Source organism: Dasypus novemcinctus, chromosome 31 (assembly GCF_030445035.2).
Source record: "Dasypus novemcinctus isolate mDasNov1 chromosome 31, mDasNov1.1.hap2, whole genome shotgun sequence".
Lineage (NCBI taxonomy): Eukaryota > Metazoa > Chordata > Mammalia > Cingulata > Dasypodidae > Dasypus > Dasypus novemcinctus.
In genome coordinates this window covers 32,288,763-32,309,642 of record NC_080703.1, presented here as the reverse complement: position 1 = coordinate 32,309,642, position 20,880 = coordinate 32,288,763, and the positions used below count along the sequence as shown (strand labels likewise).

Sequence of the window (20,880 nt, the reverse complement as noted above, 5' to 3'; positions counted from 1 at the left end):
CATTCCTGAAATTTATTGAAGCAGGTAGAAGGAATGAGGTTGGTGAGCTCAGTGGTGAAGGGTTCTTCAGGGGAAATTACCAAGAGGAAGAGGAGAGTTACCAAGAAACAGGAACTCTAGAAGCCCTGGAAAAAGAAAGCTGGGGAGTTTTCCAGTGGAATTTGAATTGAGAAAGAGAGGAAACCCACATTGTGCTAATAAACAAGATGGCGGCTCTAGTTGAGAGAAGTTGGGAAGAGACTTCACTCAGAATCATGAGAAAAACTAATCAAAGACTTCCTCTGGGAGATGCCAGATCAAAAAGCTGACTCAAAGGACCTCTCTCTCCAGCAGGGGTTCTTATCCACTGATCTGAGAAAAGATTTCGGGGGGTCCGGGAGCTTGAATTGAAAAAAACTGAACTGAAATCTAGCATTTCCTTCCCTTATGAACACGCGCAATAAATAGATTACGGTAGTATTCATTTCACCTGACTGGCAGAGGGGTCCGTGGAACACAAAAGGTTAAGAGGAGGGGCCTGCTGCCATGGGGGCTGGACTGGCAGCTTGGAACCGAGTCAGGCAAAGATCCCGAACCTGCAGGGATGCGGGGAATTGAAAGAGAGGTTTGGTTTATTGGAAGGGAGGGGAGGTTGGTCAGGAGAGGCCTGCTGACAAGAAAGCAGCTGAAAACAAGAAGCATCTGGAAAGGGCCATTGAATGCTTTAAATGCATGCCAAGCTAATTGAGTAATGTGAGCTTATGTTCTTGTAAATTATTTCAACTGTATATGGTCCTTCCCCTGAGATTGCCTTCCCCTGCAGTTGGAGAGGAGTCATGCTGAAATAGGCTGTGAGTGTGCTGTGTTCTCTGTGAGTCCGAATGTGTGTGTGGGGAACGATTCCTGATTGGTGTCTGCGTTCACGGGCCGTGCATTGTCGCCTGCAGTTTTCACAGTTGATTGTTTGATGTAGTGGGTGTTAGATTTCCCATTTTGCAGAAGATGATACCGAGGCTCCAGCGGGGCTGTTTGCCTGCAGCACTCTTCTTTGTTCATACCACATTGCAGTCGCGGGATGCTCGTTGAATAAGAGGAATGCATTGACGAGTATTTCTAAGCTCCATTACTGGCCTGGCTCTGACTTGACCAGATCTCAATGAATGACCAAGCCCTTCTGTAGAACCTGGAACAGGCTGACAAAGCTGAGGATGGAAGTTTTAACTATAATCAAAATGAAGAATCTTGCTGTTCCTCACTCAGGATTTCCACCCAGCCCTGGTCTCCTACCACGGGGCTCCCCTCCCAGCAGCCCCCAAGAGCTCAGCCCACCTGTTTTTGTCTCTGCATGGAAGTCAGAAGATCTGGGTCAGTTTATCCAAGTAGAAAGTATCATTTTTATTGAGTTAACTCTGTAAGAACTCCTGCCTCTCTGCTTCCTAGAAACCAAGTGCCTTGTGTCCAGGGCATTTTCTCTGGAAGTTTACAAAGCCCTCTGAGTAATCACTTAGACTTAAAATCAACAAGGAAACACCTCTTTTCTCTTTTTTTTTAGAAATGATGTTTCCTGGTAACAAATAATGTCTGTCCTTTAACTGTTTTGTCAGGCACTAAATCAATTCAGCCCTTCTGATGGTGAAAGAACTTTAAATAAAATTCCAGTGCCAGTTCATCAATGTCCAGAAAGGTCAGAATCCACGTGACAAAATGGGAGGATTAAACCCATTGCATAATTAGAGAGTTTCCTGCTTATTCCCACAATTTAACCCAGTAAATATCATTAAGCCAAAACTGGCTTTTAAAAAAGAAAGGGGGCCTTTGGTTGCTAAAACATCATTTTGAATCCTACTTCCCTTTCATCACAGTTCTAGATGTCTTATAATTGTGATTTCATTAAAAGCTCCTTTACATCACAGCAGTGCTGTTTGTAATAATACTTCTCAATGTTCCAGAGGCAAGAGGTCCATGGACTGGAGCCAGCCTATAAACTTTTGTCGCCAAACCCAATGAGATAGGTACAGATGTTAAGCGTATGTGTTCAGAAACTTCTAACAAGGTGATATCACTGCAGCCTCCAAGCCACAGTTCCTTTTTCTAGTATTTCCTATTTATTGTATTTTATAAACGTGTTAGTCTATGATGGATTAAAGATGAAAAACCAACCAACAAAAACGGATCCTTCCTCACAGAGAGTTTGAGAAAAACCGTTATACAGCACGTGTCATCTCACTCAGCTGCCTGCAACCTCTCGAGGAAGAAAGGGTTTTTGTTTTCAGCACCATTTTACAGATAACTAAATGCCAGAGAAAGCAGGAGGGCTGTTATGTATATGACATCACAGATGAGCTAGAGAAAGCCCATCTTCAAAGGAGATGTCTCTGTGTTCAGCTGAACTTGAGTGATGTTTGACAGATAACCTTTAACAGCATTCGAGTTCTCCTAACTCCTAAAACCATTCGGACCTGACAGATGGGCCAGTTCTCTGTGCTTCCCAAAACAGTCAAAAGAGCCTAACTGCACAGAAGCTGAAGGTTTGAAAGAGACCCCAGGGTGCCACGGCAGCCCCCGTGGCCTTGCCCCATCTGGTGGCCAGCCCACGTACCGGGGAGGGGTGTACCACAGCAGGTGGCCCTGGTACTGGGCAGCAGGGAAGGCTGGACGTCCCTTCCTCCTGTCAAGGCCAGCTACCTCTCTGACGCCTCTACCTGTTGGCCGTAGCTGCACCTTCTCAAGATAGCAAGGGTAAGGCCAGGGTTTGGTCTTGGGCATTGAGCCCCTCTGAATCTTCTTCCTCCACCCCAAGCAAAACAGCTGTAGGTTTTTCAACTGCTCCTTGTGCGGTGTGGCCTCAAGAATGTCCTACCTCCCAGTCTCACCGTCCTGGTCATATTGGCTGCATTGTCTTTCATCAGTGTCCAAATGTCCACCATAAAATGGGAGAGTCTCCCCCAAACTGAACCTGGTATTCCAAAGGTAGTCTTTCCACAATGTGGGAATATGACCTTCTGGCTAAATCCTCTGGCTGTTCTTCGTAATGCAGTTTAAGACCGCCTTGCCTTCTTCGTAGCCACATCACCTTGACACCTTGTAATCCTAAAACTCTCTTGGCTTTTAAATATGAGTATCTTTATTGACTGGCCAGTTCATTAATAGATTGATTCCCTTCCTTCATCTGCCCTCCAGTCAAGCCTCCAGCCAGCCTCCCAGTGGAACTCCCTAAGAGCTGTGTCATGATCTTAATCCTATGAGAGTCTGAGAAGAAGACTCAGTGGAAGGAAAGCACTTTAGGCCTTGTGATCTTCTGAGTTCATTTGATCCGGAGCCTCAGTGTCTGAGCAGCCCCCAGGTCTTTGGTCCACACCTCTGGAAGTGACTATCCCATTAATGAAGTCCCAATGAACCGAACTCTCCAGAATCAGTTCATCAGGGAGCTGCCCAGACAGGCACTTGGCTCTTTGGGCTGCCTCGCTCCACCGGCGCCCCTTTCAGATTTGCTGACCAGGTTGGTCTCTCCGCTGAGACCTCGATACCACCTGTTTCCCGAAGGTCCAGAATGTGCCTCTGACTATGCCCAACCTCCCAGCCTGGATGGCACGGCCCCATGTCCCAGAGCCACAGCACACGTTCTTGCGGGTGGTCCCGGGGGCTGCGGAGCGAGGGGGAGCAGGAGGGGCGTCACCGACAGCATTGGTCCACATGTTCTGATGCGCATTAGGATTTCTGTAATTGAGTACTGAGAGCAGAGACTGAGAAGAGAACGAAGAGGTGGCAGACTCAGCCCAATGGACAGGGCGTCCACCTACCATGTGGGAGGTCCAGGGTTCAAACCCAGGGCCTCCTGACCTGGGTGATGAGCTGGCCCACACGCAGTGCTGATGCGCACAAGGAGTGCCGTGACATGCAGGGGCGTCCCCTGCGTAGGGGAGCCCCATGTGCAAGATGTGCACCCCACAAGGACTGTACTCCATAAGGAGAGCCACCCAGCACGAAAAAAGTACAGCATGCCCAGGGTGGCACCACACACACGGAGAGCTGACACAACAAGATAACGCAACAAAAAGAGACACAGATTCCAGGTACTGCTGACAAGAATACAAGCGGACACCGAACATACAGCAAATGGACACAGCTGACAACTGGGGAGGGGGGGGCGGGGCGGGGAAGGGGAGAGAAATAAAAAATCTTAAAAAAAAAGAGAGAGAGCAAAGAAATCACCCCTCCTTGCTGGTTAGCTGAAGTTAAGTTCATTATGGATTCCTCCTCCTTAATGACTGCCTGACTTAGGCAGAAAGGACCCATTTCCCAGCCCCTTGCATTCTGAACTCCACCCCAACCACTCCACAGAGACAGGGGGAAAAAATGCTTTTTCCAGATTTATGGTAGACCCAAATCTAGGGTGACCAAACTGCAACCCACAGGCCAAGTCCAGCCAGCCATCTGTTTTGTAAATAAAGTTTTATTGGAACACAGCCATACCCATTTGGTCCATTTGTATATACAAACTGCCTGTGGCTACATTCACAATTGAGTAGTTGTGACAGAGAGTGTATGGCTGGGCGAGCCTAAAATATTTACTCTCTGGCTCTTTTACAGAAAACAGTTTGCTGACTCCCGCTCTAGATTAATAAAGACATTATGTTAACTACTCCTGAATCCCTTCTCATCATGCTTAGCTCCTTGGCTGCCTCTGGCCCTCCTGAGCCCATTCTTCCTTAATGGTCTCTTCCCTCATTCCTGTAAGGTCAAATCCCCGTGATGCTCTCCCTCCCTCTGACTGTTGTTTTCTGCCTCCTTCCTGACCCTTACTCCACCACTACATACCCCAAGGTTTGCTCCCTCTCTGCCTTATTTCTTTCTCGTGTCAGTCTCAAGCATGTGCACAATTCTGCCATCATCTTCATACGGGTGAAATCCCCTACCAAAAAATGTGTGTGTATAAATATATATATACAGCCTCTGTTGCAGCTTGCCCACCGGCATGAGGTGTACCTTCATATAGACCAGCAGACCCCATCCCAGGCAAAATGTGTAGGGCAGTGGTTAAGAGGTTGTGTTCCAGAGCCAACCTGCCAGGTTCAAATCCTGGATCCTCCACATCTCAGCTGTTAGGCCTGAGGCAAATTGCTTCACTTCTCAGTGCCTTAGTTTTCCTTCTTTCTTCGTCCTCTTCTTTTATCTTTTGGTGTGTTTGTTTCATTTTGTGTTTTGGATTTTGTTCTCTTTGCTTCAGATGCAAGGCTTGGTCTTAATCCTATTTCTTTGTTTATAACAACACATTTTAAAGTTTTTTTTTGAAAATGCACTTTTTTTTTCCTCTCTTCCCTTTTCCCTGTTGTCTGCTCTCTCTGTGTCCATTCACTGTGTGTTCTTCTGCATCTGCTTGCTTTATCCAGCGGCACTGGGAAACTGCGCCTCCTCTTTGTTGCGTCATCTTGCTGTGTCAGCTCTCCATGTGTGCGGCGCCACTCCTGGAGGGGCTGCGCATTTTTTCACGCAGGGTGGCTCTCCTTGTGGGGCACACTTCTTGAGTGTGGGGCACCTCTGCATGGCACGGCACTGCTTGCGCGCGGCAGCACTGCGCATGGGCTGGCTCACTACACGGCCAGGAGGCCTTAGGTTTCAAACCCTGGACCCTCCATATGGTAGGCAGTTGCTCTATCAGTTGAGCCATGTCCGCTTCCCGTTTTAAAGACTGACCTCCACAGGGCTCCTCTTCTGTTGTGTGTTTGTCTGTGTGTGTTTGTTCATGCACTTCTGGCCCCACTCTTACTCCTCCCCCTGCTTGCTTTCCGCCAGGGCCTGTCGCATGCTGGTGCTGCCTGCAGGTGTTCTTCAGGGTCCCGCCTTGTATCTCTGCCCCTGGTCAGATGGTGACGTCCCCTCATTGTGTCTGCTCTTCCCGTTTCCGCTGACTCTGGCTTCTTCTTGCAGCCTTCTCTGACTTCTGGCGGCTGCCACTTTCTTCTATTTCCAAGGCTTCCAGGAATATGGATTGAGACCCACCCTGACTCACCCCACTTAGCTGGGCCGCGCCTTAACTAGCAGCCGTATCTTCCAGAGAGCCTGTTACAGTAGCTTCACACCTGCAGGAAAGGGAATTAAGATTGAGATCATGTCTGTGGATGGACTAGAGTAAACTATTACTCTACTTTAGACTTACTGTGATTCTAGCAATGGAAGAAATTATATCATTGATGTGGACACAGTGGCCGGGGAGGTTCTGAGGGAGGGAAAGGGGAAAAATAGGTGTCATGCAGGGACATTTTTGGAACATTGGAATTGTCTTGAATGACTTTGCAATGACAGATACAGGCTATTACATATCTTGTCATACCTTACAAAAGAGTGTGTTGTGCAGGAGAGAGTGTAAACTATAATCCATGCTTAGTGGCAATGCTCCAGTATGTGTTCATCAATTGTAACAAATGTACCACACAGGATGTTGTTAATGTGGGAAAATGTGGAAGGGGTTGGGAGCTGGGCATACAGGAATCCCTTATATTTTTTTATGTAATCTAAGTATAAAAAAATTTTTTTAAGAATATTCTTTTTAAAAACTGAGACCTCCAAAAGAAAAAAAGAGAATTTAGGCAGCAGACTTGGCCCAGTGGTTAGGGCGTCCGTCTACCACATGGGAGGTCCGCGGTTCAAACCCCAGGCCTCCTTGACCCATGCGGAGCTGGCCCATGCGCAGTGCTGATGCATGCAAGGAGTGCCGTGCCACACAGGGGTGTCCCCCGTGTAGAGGAGCCCCACGTGCAAGGAGTGCACCCCATAAGGAGAGCCGCCCAGCACAAAAGAAAATGCAGCCTGCCCATGAATGGTGCCACACACACGGAGAGCTGACACAACAAGATGACGCAACAAAAAGAGACACAGATTCCCGTGCTGCTGACAACAGCAGAAGCGGACAAAGACGACGCAGCAAATAGACACAGAGAACAGACAACCGGGGTTGGGGGGCGGGGGGAAGAAAAATAAATAAATCTTAAAAAAAAAAAAGAATTTATAGCAAACTTCAATAAATTAAGAATGACTAAAAGAAGAACTTAATGAAAATTAAAACATTAAAAAAATAAAAAGAGCATGTCTATGTTGGAGCATATCGTTTAACCTACTGCAGTTCACGTGGCACTGTGATTTGCCAGCCCCACCATGTGGATTTGCACCCACCATCTCCCTAGTTTCTAACGTCAGCAGAGGACTCCCTAGTGTGCCTCAGTTGTCCTGTCTCTCTGGGCTGCCTTAAGAATTAAAGGAGCTCATCATAGAACACTGTCCGGCATACAGTGAGCACCCCTTGATTCATAGCTCGTGTGATAATGGTCGAAGCTTCTGAACCCTCAAACCTCCTGCTCTTAGATGTCCCTAATTCTGTCCATGGAACCTCCAAGCCAGCTCTCTTTCTGGCCAGGAATTTTCAAGGTCTTGTTGATTCTCCTTCTCCTATGTTTCTTATCTCTCTCTCCCTTTCATTTCTTCTGCCCCAACCCCAGCTCAGATGCCAGCAGGACCATCACAGTGGCCTCCTACTCCCTTCCCTCGGAAACATTAATTCCCTGCCACATTTATCTTCTGGATGGAGGGGTCTGAAGCACAGGATTCTTTTCAAAAAACTTCAGCGCTTCCCATTGGCACAGTGAATCAAAATATTCAAAGCCTGACTCCAGTGGCCTCCATAATGCCTTTGTAGACATTTTTTTCTCAAAACATAAACCCTGGGTTATATTATTTCACCATGTATTTGCACTCTCTTAATTGCATAGAAAAATTAAACAACAACAGAAAGGGAATGTATTGGTTCTCATACCTGAAAAGCCCAAGCTAGATCCATGTGCTCAAATATCATTGGGAGTCTACCCCCATCATTTTTTAACTCACCTTTCCTTTGGGTTAGCATGGTGGCCCCTGGAAGCTCAGATTAGCGGTCTTGGTGGAAAGGGAAACATCTCTTTCCCTATAGTTTCTGTGACTGACACAAGGCTAACTCTCATTGGAACAAATTGCATCCTATGCTCATCTCTAAGTCAGCCACTATGGTTGAACATGGAATGCACTGATTGGCCAGACCTGAGGCCTGTGTCCTTTGTGTAGGAGGTACAATGAGCCCACACAACCTGAGAGTGGGAAAGAAGTGGGTGCCCAAAGAAACTGGGGTGATGGGACCAAGAGAAGGGAGTGGAGATGCTGACCACAGCTTTCCCTTATACCTCTATTCTGGGGTCCCTCCATGCCTACCATGCCTCAAGCCTTCCTGCCTTTCTGTGCCTTGATTCAGTGCCCCATCCCTTATACACACTGAGATGCCACTTTCCATGAAGTCTGGGTTGATTCCCTGAATCTTCAAGTGATCTCATCTTCTCAACTACTTTAGAATGTGTGCTGATCTTGTCATAGTCATATAAATACATGACTTATCCCTCTTGCTGTATTATAAACTCTGAGAAGGCAGCCCTAGAGAACACATTATCTGATGCTTGTTTTTTTTTTTTGTTTAAACTGACTTTCCCGTCAGAGATCTGGAGAGTTGACTCTATTTCTGCATATCTTGCCACAAAGCCAGTTTTGCCATCTGTAATGGAAAGCCCCATCCACATCTGGATGATGCAGAGTGCCTCCTCAATAATAATGCCTTCCCCAGTTAGAAAGTCTGCTCCATAAGGGCACAGATTTTGGTTTATTTTGTTCACTGCTGTGTCCCTAGCACCTGCAATTGTGCCTGGCATATCTGCGTGAATGGATGAATGGATCTTGCTCTGTCGGGATGAAAGTTTCATTAGAGCCCTTCTTTTCACTTTACCTTGCAGAAAAATCCTATTTGGATGTCAGTCCAAGTCAAAAGGGGTGAGTTTAGCTCTGGAATCATGAACATTTCCTCTTACATAGCCAAGACTTTAGAGAACTGCTTTCCATTTCTTTGGCCCCACACTCAACCTCTTCCTTTGACATCGTATGGCCGTGTGATGCATACAGCTAATGGTACTTCTGTAAATCTCCTTGTATTCACCTTCTAACTTGATCCAGCCTCCTGGACCACACAAAGGAGAATAGCTGAGGTCTGGTGAGGGTTATGAGAAGACAAAGTGGAACAAAATAAGGATTTGCAAAGCCACTCTCTTGCCCCTTCCTCCCCAGACTCTTGGGCACCCCTGGTCACCACCATGTTGCTAGATAACCACCCTCCATTCATTTTGTGGACAGTGACTTTTTTCTCCATTCCTTCCATAGCTGACTTAGATCAAGTTTGTCAAGTAAATGACCTGAAGAAGAAAGAAAGGAAGGGAGGGAATAAAGGGAGTAGAGAGGGAGAAAAGCTAAATGTAACTTAAGCCTCGTATTACTAAGGCCAGGGTTGGCAAAAAGGTTTCATTTTGTGTGCTAATGCTAATCAATTAGAAGTGATTGCTTGGATCTGCTTAGCTCACTGTGTTGAGGATTCTGGGGCTGCGCTCAGGTTCAGTGAGAAGAATGACTATGATCTATTAGTAATGCCTGCCATGCATGTGGAAGAAGGGGAATCACAGCTTGCAAACCATATTTTGTCATCCCACTTTTAGGCTGTTAAAGCAATGCCTTTAAAAAAACTTTTAAAAAATGATCATGTGGGTGAAACAATTGGGCTCCCTGCCTTGGCTGACGCCATTTTTCTTTTGCTCCATTTTTGGAGCCTTCTGCCTCTTCCTCTAAATCCCCATAATTTAATCTTTTGCCCATGTAACAAGCCTTTTGCTCTAGAAGCTGAGGATTTTTATAAAGGCCAAAGATGTATGTAGTCTTTAACTATTTACAGGTAACCTTTCATAATTAACTATATTCATTTAATGTGTAGGCATAAAATGCCAAAATAATGAGTTTCATGTTGAGATCTATGAAAGAGAAGGCAATTCTCTAGAGACCCACTGGCTTGGCTGTTACAGGGTGACATGGTTTTAAACTAGACAGTCTGCTTTATTATATTACTATTATTAGAGAAAATGTGGGCTTACAAACCAATCAGGCATAAAATACAGGATTCCCATATGCCATCCCATCATCACCACTTTGCATTGGTGTAAAACATTTGTTACAATTGATGGTAGCATTTTTTTGTAATTGTACTATTCCTTTAAACAGTAGTTACCATTGTTAATTGATGAATGATTATTAAAATAGTACTATTAATTATGTCTATAGTTTACATTAGGTGTATTTTTCCCTGTTTACCACACTATTATTAGTACCTTGTATTAGTGTCATACATTTGTTATATTTATGAGAAAACATTCTTCTGCTTTCTTGTGCTACTAATTGTAGTCAATCATCTACAATAGATTCACTGTGTTATACAATCCTATGTTTTATCTTTTAAATTTTATTCTAGTAATGTATACGACCTAAAGTTTCCCTTTTTTTAACCATAGTACGTACCTGTGTTAAAACCACACTCCCAATAATGTCACCACCATCCATTTGCAAACCTCAACAATCACCCTACATAGAAATCCTATACTAATTCATCATCAATTCCCCATTCTCTAACCACTTTCTATCCCCCAGTAACCTATATTCTAGATGCTAACTCTATGAGTTTGCTTATTAAATTAGTTCATATCAGTGAGATCATGCAATATTTGTCCTTTCGTGTCTGGCTTATTTCACTCAGCATAATGTCCTCAGGGTTCATTCATGTTGTCACATGCATAAGGACTTCCTTTCTTCTTAAAATGAAAAATTTTCCATTGTATGGATATACCACATTTTGTTTATCCATTCTTTGGTAAATGGACACTTGGGCTGCTTCCCTTTTTTGGTAATTAATAATGTTGCTATGAACATTGTTGTGCAAATATTTATTTGAGTCCCAACTTTCAATTCTTCTGGGTATAGACTTAGTAGCAAGGTTGCCAGATCATATGATAATTCTATATTTTAGCTTCCTAAGCAACTGTGAAACTGTCTTCCATAGTGGCTGCATCATTTTACATTCCCACCAGCAATGACTGAATGTTCCTATTTTTCCACATCCTCTCCAAACTTTGTTGTTTCCTGTTTTTTAAAAGATAGCCTTTCTAGTGGATGTACAATGATATCACATTGTGGTTTTAATTTGTATTTCCCTAATAGTGATATTGAGCACCTTTGCATGTGCTTTTTAACCATTTGTATATCCTCTTTGGAGAATTATCTATTCAAGTCATTTGCCAAATTTTTAATTGGGTAGTTTGTCTTTTTTATTGTTGCATTATGGGATTTCTTTATTTATTTTGGATAGTAAACCATGATCAGATATGTGGTTTCCAAATATTTTCTCCCATTGAGTAGGTTGCCTTTTCACCTTGAATGCATAGTCTTTTGATGCCCAAGTTTTTAATTTTGAGGAGGTCCATTTATATATATTTTTTCTTTTGTTGCTTGTGCTTTGGGTGTAAAGTCTAAAAACCATTGCCTAAGACAAGAACCTGAAGAGGCTTCCTAACATTTTCTTCTAAGAGTTTTATAGTCCTGGTTTTTATACTTAGGTCTTCTATCCATTTTGTTTTAAGATTAATTTTATTTATTTTTCCCCCCTTCCCCTCCTCTACCCTGCTGTTTTTGCTGTCTGTGTTGTCTTCTCATTTTCTCTTCTCTAGGATCCACTGGGATTCAATCCTGGAGACCTCTAATGGGGAAAAAAACTGAGCCACCTCAGTTCAATTGCACCACCTCAGTTCCTGGTTTCTGCTCTGCTTCACCTTGACTCTCCCCTTGTCTTTCTTTTGATGTGTCATCATCTTGCTGCATGACTCACTTGCGTGGGGCCCTGGCTTACTGCGTGGGCACTCACATGGGCCCTTGCGTGGGCACCAGCTCACCATGTGGGCACTCACGCTAGTACTGTCTTGCTGCACAAGCATGCTTTCTCTTCTCTTTTACCAGGAGGTCCCAAGGATCAAACCTAGGTCCTTCCATATGGTAGGCAGAAGCTCTATCACTTGAGCTGCATCTGCTTCCTGGTCTTTTATCCATTTTGAGTTAATTTTTTTATAGGTGAGAGATAGGAATCTTCTTTCATTCTTTTGCATGTGAATGCCTAGTTCTCCCAGCACCATTTGTTGAAGTGACTATTCTTTCCAAGTCGTGTAGACTTGGCAGCCTTTCTCAAAAACCATTTGGCTGTAGATGTGAGGATCTATTTCTGAACTCTCATTTTGATTCCATTGGTCCATATGTCTATCCATGTGCCAATACCATGCTGTTTTGACCACTGTACCTTTGTAGTATGCTTTAAAGTCAGGAATGTGACTCTCCGAACTTCATTCTTTTTTAAGATGTTTCTGACTGTTAAGGGCCACTTACCCTTCCAAATGAACTTGATAATTGGCTTTTCCATTTCTGTGGAAAAGCTGTTGGAATTTTGGTTGGGATTGCATTGACTCCGTAAATCATTTTGGGTAGACTTGACATCTTTACAATATTTAGTCTTCCAATTCATGGACATGGACTGTCCTTCAATTAATTTAGGTCTTCTTTGATTTCTTTAAGCAATGTTTTCTGGTTTTCTGTGAGCAAGTTCTTTACATCCCTGGCTAAATTTATTCCTATTTGATTCTTTTAGTTGCTATTGTAAATTGAATTTTTCTTGTTTTCCCCCTCAGTGGACAATCTGCTTTTGACATGGACTGAGCCAGATGTTTACCTTTGAAGTCAATATAGGGTTTTCTGGTGATGAGTTTTGCCTCTCTGCAAGGAGACACAAAAGTAAAGCTTTCATCCAAACTCAGCCAGAGTCATTTTTCATTTATATATTCATTCATTCAGCAGGCATTTGTTTATGCCTACTATGTGCCAGGCATTGTTCTAGGCACTGAGGATACAGTAAGGAACAAGACAGACAAAAAATTCCTGCCTAGGGATGACATTCTAGTGGGAGAAGCAGACAAAAAATAGAGATAAATAGAGAGATGTATAGGCAGTTAATTTGTGATAAGTACTAAAGAGAAAACTAAAAGAGGCGTGGGGAAACATGAGTGTTTTGCAGGCAATGGAAGGGGAGTGTTTATTATTTTCGATAGGGTGGCCAAGGAAGATCTCTCTGGGAAGGTAACTTATGAATAAAGACCTGGAGGCGCAAGCCATATAGAATCTAAGGGAAGGGATTTCCAGGTATTTGAAACCACAAGTGCAAAAGTCTTGAGGTGGAGACATCCCAGGTGTAGTTAAGGGACAGCAAGACAGCCAGTGCTGGAGCAAAGAGAATCAAAGGAGGGTGGAGGAGGTGAAGTCAGAGAGGTATCAAGAGGACAGAGTGAACTAAAGTTGCTGTCAAAATCATTATATTTCCATTGCTGAGCCTGGAAAAGCAGATTATATAATCTTGGAAATCTTGGCGCTCTGTCCTCTGACAGGAATTTACCCAGTAACTTTAGGACTACAATATACAACACCATCAAGAGAACATAGAAGACTTTGTTGATGTGTATGCTCCATGGATATGGAGTTGGAGATTGATAATAAAAAAGAAAAGCTTCTTTTATAATGATATTCCTGACCCACATTCAATTTGCATTTAAATCTAAGAGTGGGTTTCCCAGTCTCTGCAGGGAGTTCCTCCATAACTCTTTCACCCTGACTATTTCTCTAATTTTACCCTACCCCCCCACCTACCCCCGATTTTCTGTAGGTATATCTCAGCCAGGGCTGTTTGGTTATAAGCAACAGAAACCGACTTGGTTAAGATAAGCAAAGGGGAATTGATTGGAAACCTATTCAAGACCCTTAGCCTGTATCGAAGGCCCAAGAACCAGTTTGGGAAAAGATCAGGAGCCTAGTGACTCTGGAAGGCTGGGAAGAAGGGCCTCTAATGGGCAGTTTGGCCAAAATGCCATCTTTAAAAAGAGTGAATGCCGATCACTGAGTTCACTTTCCCACTTCTCAGTCCCAGGTAAGAGTGTCCATTGGCAGAGCTTGGGGTCTGCACCCCCGACTGTATAGGGGAAGGACAGCAGTTGGGCCCCTCGTCTTCAGTAATGACTGGGCGCAGGTTCCTGGATTTTCCATCCTATCAAGATTATACCCAGTGGGGTAGAGGTAATTTCCCCAAAGGAAATTAGGAGAAGTGGATGCTGAGTACCCCCCAGAACTGTCTGGTATACAATGCACTGAGTTATCAAGTCTTATGTTTCTACTGCAATATTAATAAAAGCTGTTTAACTCATGATGGGTCCTGGGTCACCTAAGAATGGCTGAGGAGAGCTGGAATTTGGCCAAATTATAAAATTTAGTGTAATGAAGTTTTGCAGCTCTGCAAATGCTTCTGAAAAAGGCCCTTGTACAATACTTTCCCCCAGGCACGTCTGCATCTAGGTATAACACTAGTATTATAGTAGCTGCCACTGATTGAGTGCTTACAGAGAACTCTACTATTTCACATCCGTTTCCTGCGTAATCCTAACAACAGCGCGGTGAAGTGTGCAGTCTTGTCCCCATCTGCAGATGAGGAAACAGAAGCAGGCCAAGCTAAGCAGCTTGCTCACGTAGTGGTGGTGGGGAGACTCAAACATAGATCTGTCCGATTCCTAAATCCAATCTCTGAATTACTCACCAATTCAAGATTACAATATTCTTATAAACCACTGGTTCTCTGAATTACCAATTCAAGATTACCATATTCTTATAAACCACTGGTTCTCCAGTGGGGGCAGTTTTGCTTTCCCAGGGAACATTGGCAGTTTGTGGAGGCATTTTTCAGTCGTGATATCTGGGGGAGCAGCTACTGACTTCTCATGAGTAGAGGATGGTGTTGCTGTCAAACATCCTACAATGCACAAGCCAGCCCCTCACTGCAAAGAATTGCATGGCCCATGTCCGTCAGGCCCAGTTTAGAAACCCCAGAAAACACACACACACACGTACAAGGTTTGCAACCACATAAAATACCCATAGTGCCTTGGTATCTGAACACCCCCATGACCTGGCTCTGAGAGGGTGAAGCTCACTGTGAGTAGCACTTGGCTGCTAATATTTTCTTAACTATGAGTTTCCAGAAAGAAATCTTTTGAAAAGTACTCTGAGCTTCTACTCTCCCCTGACCCGCATCCTCCCAAGAGGAAAATCAGTGCAGTGAGTCCATTTAGGCAGTAAAACTGATTAAACCCCGAGCTTCATGATGGGCCCTCTGTGAGTGCCTCATAACTCTGCATGGAGGGGCAGCCTGGCAAATTCCCTCCCTCTGGGCTGGCGGCAGTTGACAAAGCAAGGCTGAAGTTGGCCAAAGGGGGGTCACGGTTGTGCAGTAATTGGATTATGTTGCTATATCCGACCATTGGCCATCTGTGGCCCAGTGGAGACCTATTAAGCCAGCCGCGCTGACCTAAGTGAGATGGACGATAGCAATGTTCCCTGCAAGGATGGATTTGCCAATGAGACCGTTTAAGAGCCCTTCCACCCAGGGCTGGCAGATGGGCTGGTCCGAGAGGAGTGCAGCTGTCCACAAAGAGGAGCGAGATTGGAAATGCAGAAGTAACTTCCTTCCATGGACCGCTTCCCACAATCTGCCAAGAAGGGACCAAACTCAACACCAGAAATAGCTGGTGATCTGGCCATGTATTTTAAAAGCCTTTGTAATCCCCTTCCTGGAAGCTAAAAATAATCAGACATGTGTGCAGCGATGATGTGCAAAGATGTTCTTTACAGTATTATTTATATTAACATCAAGCAGGTAATGACATAAAGGACTAACAAGAACAGTAATATAAATTAATTCACACCCATGAGAAAAAATCATACCACCATTAATTTTTTTTTCCAAATGCTATTTAATGGCAGAGAAATATCCACAACGTTAGGTTTCAATGAAGCATGAGATCAGAAAATTTTGAATATTATATGATCTATTATGGAAAAAAACACACAAATGCATAGACAAAAAGAACAGAATAGATTAAAATATTCACAGGGTTTATTTCTGGGACATGGGTTAATTATAATTTCTGTTGTCACCTTTGTAAATTTCAGTACTTTCAAAATTGTCTACAGTGGGCTTACATGGCTATTTTTTAAAAGGTACTTTGAATTTTCTTTCAAAAGAAAGTAGCATTTCTCTGGCACTAATAAGGGTCTTATCCTATAAGGTATCTAGGAAACTGTTACCCAAATCCTAGTTGAGCAGCTGTCCCCCCCGAAATCCCACTGCTACCTGGAAGATCACGTAAATCAGTTCATCTCGTGCCTTATGTCCCTGTCGCGCTTATGCTGATGTTTAATTGAATGCCAAGAACACTCTTACTCCTCTACCTGCTGATAAATTGCATCACTGCCCACTTGGAATTTGGAGAACAATTGAAATTGGTTGTCTGATCTGTTTGACATGATGGTTCCCAAAGTGCTGCTCCAGCAAATATTAATGCATATTGCAGGCAGTGCCTCCACATGATTGCTTCCTCCCCACAAGCATTTCCAGCCACCTTTCCTTTGGGCCTAACTCTCTCTGGAATATTTTGACATTTGTCCTAAGGACAGCTTTCTAGGTGGTAGTCGACGTTGATGTTAGAAATCTCTGGTTTTCATAGTTACTTTAAGTTCAACTAAGATGTTGGTTTCAAGCAATAGGATGTGAGAGATTAAGGGATTTTGTTCTGCTTTCTCCACATTTTCCCTGCTGGCATACTGTTTCAGTTTCCTAGGCTGCTTAAAGCAGCTACCATGAAATGGATTGGCTTTTAACAATGGGAATTTATTCACTTATAAGCTTACAGTTTTGAGGCCCTGAAAATGCCCAAATCGAGGCATCATCAAGACAATGCTCTCTTCCTGAAGACGGTCTGGGGGCGATCCTGGACTCCTCTGTCACGTGACAAGGCACGCGGTGGTGCCCGCTGGTCTGCCTTCTCTTACGGGGTTCATTGCTTTCATCTTCTTGCTTCCGTGGCTTTTTCTCCCCCTCTCTGTATTCATCCCGTTTATAAAGGACTCCAGTATGAGGATTAAGACCCGTCATCGGTGAGGTGGGTCACACCTTAACTGAAGTAGCCTCATCAAAAGATCCTACTTACAAAGGGTCCACATCCGCAGGAATGGATTTACCTTAAGAACCTGCTTTTCTGGAGTACGCACAATTTCAAACCAGCCACATCCCTTTGCACTTTGCTCTGAAGAAAGAAGGTGGTGATCAGCTCTACTAACCCATGCAGGAGCTTTCTTTTTGTCTCATCTGCCTTGTACCCCTCATCTCTCGCCTCCCGAAAGGTGTCCTGAGTAGCTCAGGCATCCACCTGGGGTGGATCTCTGAGCTGCGTCGTCTTATTTTGTGCCCTTTCCTCCTGAGCCAGAGACCGAACAAGGAGATGATTTCACATGGTATGGCTGGAGTGGACTGCTCTCCCAGGCAGACCCAGCCAGCAGATGTTCTCATGCTCTTCTCCTTTCTCCCCATCGGCTTGTGGGCATTTGGTGTGGTTGTGAGTAGCTGGCGATGACGGAGAAGCAGGCAACCTCAGGGTCAAGGCTTTCCAGACCACACAGAATGTCTCCCTCCCACCTGTATCGCAGCAGACCCTCCATCAGTAGTTAAACATCCACGGACCAAGAGCTGTGCCTCTCCTCCCTGCCCAGTGCTCAGTCTCCCCTCCCGGAGACTTCCTTAACAACACAGAGTTGTTGAGGGTTACCAGGCACCAGGCTCTGTTCTGGGCACTGTTGATAGCGTCTGTGCAATTCCTAAACTCTACCCTCATGGTGCTTACATTCTAGTAGGAGAGAAAGTCAACAAAGAAGACAAATAATGATAAGTGCAAAGGAGAAAAATAAAACCAGAAAGGAGAATGAGAGTGTCAGAGGCGGAGGCTATGTTTGGATAAGGTAGCCAAGGAGGGGATAGAAAAATCAACTTTGGGTTAGGTGTGTAAACTGATCTGCACCTGGGAATGATTAAATTATGACTAGGGCTTTGATTGGACCACATCAGTTGGGTGTTGATAAAAGACATGGCAAAGGACAGAGTTAGAGGTTTTGATTTTGGAGTTTTGATGTTTGATGCTGGAGTCTTGAACTAGAGCCCCGGGAAGTAAGCACACAGAGGAAAGAGAAGTAAGCCCAGGAAGAGAGGAGCCCCGAGCCCAAAGAAAAGCAAGACCCAGGAAGAGAGGAACCCAGGAAGCCTTAACCCTGGCAGACGTCGGTAGCCATCTTGCTCCAACATGTGAAAATAGACTTTGGTGAGGGAAGTACTTATGCTTTATGGACTGGTATCTGTAAGCTCCTACCCCAAATAAATACCCTTTACAAAAACCAACAGACCTCTGGTATTTTGCATTAGCACCCCTTTGTCTGACTAATACAGAAGACTTCATTGAGAAGATGAGTAAAGACGTGAGTGAAGACTTGAAGGAGGGAAGGAAGCGGGTCATGGGGAGCTCTGAGAGAAGAGGTCTGTTCAAAGGCCCTGAGGCGGGAGGTGCGTGGCGTGCTTGAGGGCCATTGAGGAGGCCACTGTGTCTAGAAGAAAATGAATGAGGAGGCTCAAGGCAGGAGCTGAAACCAGAAAGGTCAATGGAGAGCTCCAGTTCACAGAGGGGCTTTTCCTTCCAGTGAGATGGGAAGCTGTGGAGCATTTGGTATTTGGGGCGGAGGAGTAACATGATATGACTTGGCTTTTTATGTGATCTAGTATTGAGAATAGAATTGTGAGTGAGATAAGGGCAGAAGCAGAGAAAGCCGTTGGTCAACCTGGTAAGAGACAGGGGCTCTGGGCCAGCAGGGAGAGGTGAGGTGAGGTGGGGGGAAGGGGTCCCTCAGGCACAGCCTTCTCCTTCCTTCATGAATTTAAACCCAGTTGAGAAGTAGATGCAGAGAGAAAAGCCACTTTATTTTGAAGGAGGAAAATAAGGTACCTTTCAAAACATATAATGGTAGCACAACCCCACTGTAGACATTTGAGACAGGACTGAAATTTGTAAAGAAAATATAAATCACAATTAATTCCATAAATAAGCCCATAACATGTACATATCCAAATTTTGCCAGCCTCATTTTCAGTTAATGATTAACCTCATGTCATTAAGTACTCTTAGAAAAGATTGTTTTTGATAGCAGCATATCATCCTCTGGGTGTGAATTCATTTGAATAGCCATTCATTTCTTGGAGGACATGGCTTACATGTGCAGCCCTCATGGGTTTCCTGGACCTTCACCTCTGAATCAGCTGAGCTCACCCATCCCATCGCTGGCAGGGTAAGCCACGAAGAAGGCTCACCCTGGTATGGGAATGTCCTCGCAGGGCAGACTCCAGCTCCTCAATAAACAATCACTGGACTCCTTCTGAGGTCCCCAAGAGACTGGCCAACTTGAAGGATCATTGCTCTTTTTCTCTTGAGTATATTGACAAGTGCTCAAGGTCAGAAGGATGGCTAATGAAATTTTAAATCCAAGGGGTGTAGTGGATTCACTAAATCGGCCCCCATAGGAACGACTGTCCAGTAATTCAGGTTGGCCTGTTAGATCAGCACATGTGGTTATGTACTTAACGAAATTCAGGTGTTTCCCTGGCAAAGGTGGGAGCACAGGGAGGATGACATTTATTGCGCATCAGTATTTATCAGTGGACAAATGGAGGGATGGATGGATGAGTGGATGAAAGGAAGGAAGGATGGAGAGTTGATAGATGGCAGGAAGGAAGGATAAATTTAAGACAAGGTTTTATGTTTTCTTTCTCTGAAAAGATGTGAGAAGAATAACGGTTTTACCTAAGCCAATGGCTTTTCTCAGGTGAAATAAGAACCCAGTTTAAAAAGACCTCATTTCTGTTGGGGATAAGTCAAGAGTCGCATTATGATCTAAGCAGAATATTTCATTTGTGTGAAGTAGGGGGAATGAAGATGGTTGATTTTCGAGCACGAGCGATGTAAATCTGTACTCCCACCACCACCATGAAATATATTCGTATTGCTGTGATTCATGTGGCTTTTTAAAAAGGGGACGGTGGTTTGTGTGCAGTGGATGAAGTAATTGGAGTGAGTGCCTCTCCCGAGTGACGGAATCAATCACTGTTGTAGAAGATGGTGACATTTTAGAAAGAAATTCTGAAGCAAATGCCGTGCTTAAAAAATTAGATTTAAACACACTGGCTCTAGATTGATTTTTATTACACTCACATGGATACCCTGATTGATTATCAGTCTTACAAATGTTTAGCACATTTCTCACTTCTCTAATAATCAGAAAAATCTAATCTTCAGTGTCATTTAATATACTCTATTCAAGGTTATAATAGATCATATTTCTAATAAAACACAGCAATTATGTAATGAATAAAACAAGAGGACCAGCGTTCACATTCACTTGATTTTAAGGCTGCATCAAGGGAAGGTCTTAAGAGATGCCTATTCCTTTAAACACATTAAATACATTCCAAGTCTTTGATGACATGCTGTTGTTTTTTCCTGCTACTGACCTGCATAGGATTTTTCCAAAAGATTTGACCAAAAAGAAAAGAACAGAATTCTTGAGAGGAAGCAGCAAGGTTTGATTCCATTTACTATAATACTGCACTTGGAGAAAAGTGACAGGTTGCCAAGTTATTTATTGAGTTTCTCTAGTGATTGCTGCTCTCTCCCACCGTTGATATACATCCCCTGGAGAAATGCCATACTTTGTTCTAAATATTTTTCCAATATCTATTGTAGGAACAGCTGTCATCATGGATGTTTCAGAGAAAGCCATGGGCTGCCTAATCTTGAGAAGGTTTGACTCTAAATTTAGAGCCTAGTACTTCCCTGATTATGTTTATTTTGTTTTTGTCAAGAGGCCTGACTCACTTTTGTGGCTTCAAAGCAATCCCAGTCATGTCAACATCTAGGTTAGTTATTATGAATTCCTCTATTATGGTCTGCCACTTGCTTTGAAATGGTATCAAAACCTGGTGACCCGACAAGCAACAGCACTTACGGGGTT

At 44.0% G+C, this 20,880-nt stretch overlaps 1 protein-coding gene across 3 annotated transcripts in view; it reads left to right on the top strand.

The window, feature by feature from the left end:
• The window catches only part of RARB (retinoic acid receptor beta), a 444,337-nt gene that overhangs the window by 373,775 nt on the left and 49,682 nt on the right, over positions 1-20,880 (top strand). The gene's annotated exons all lie outside the window — the stretch shown is intronic.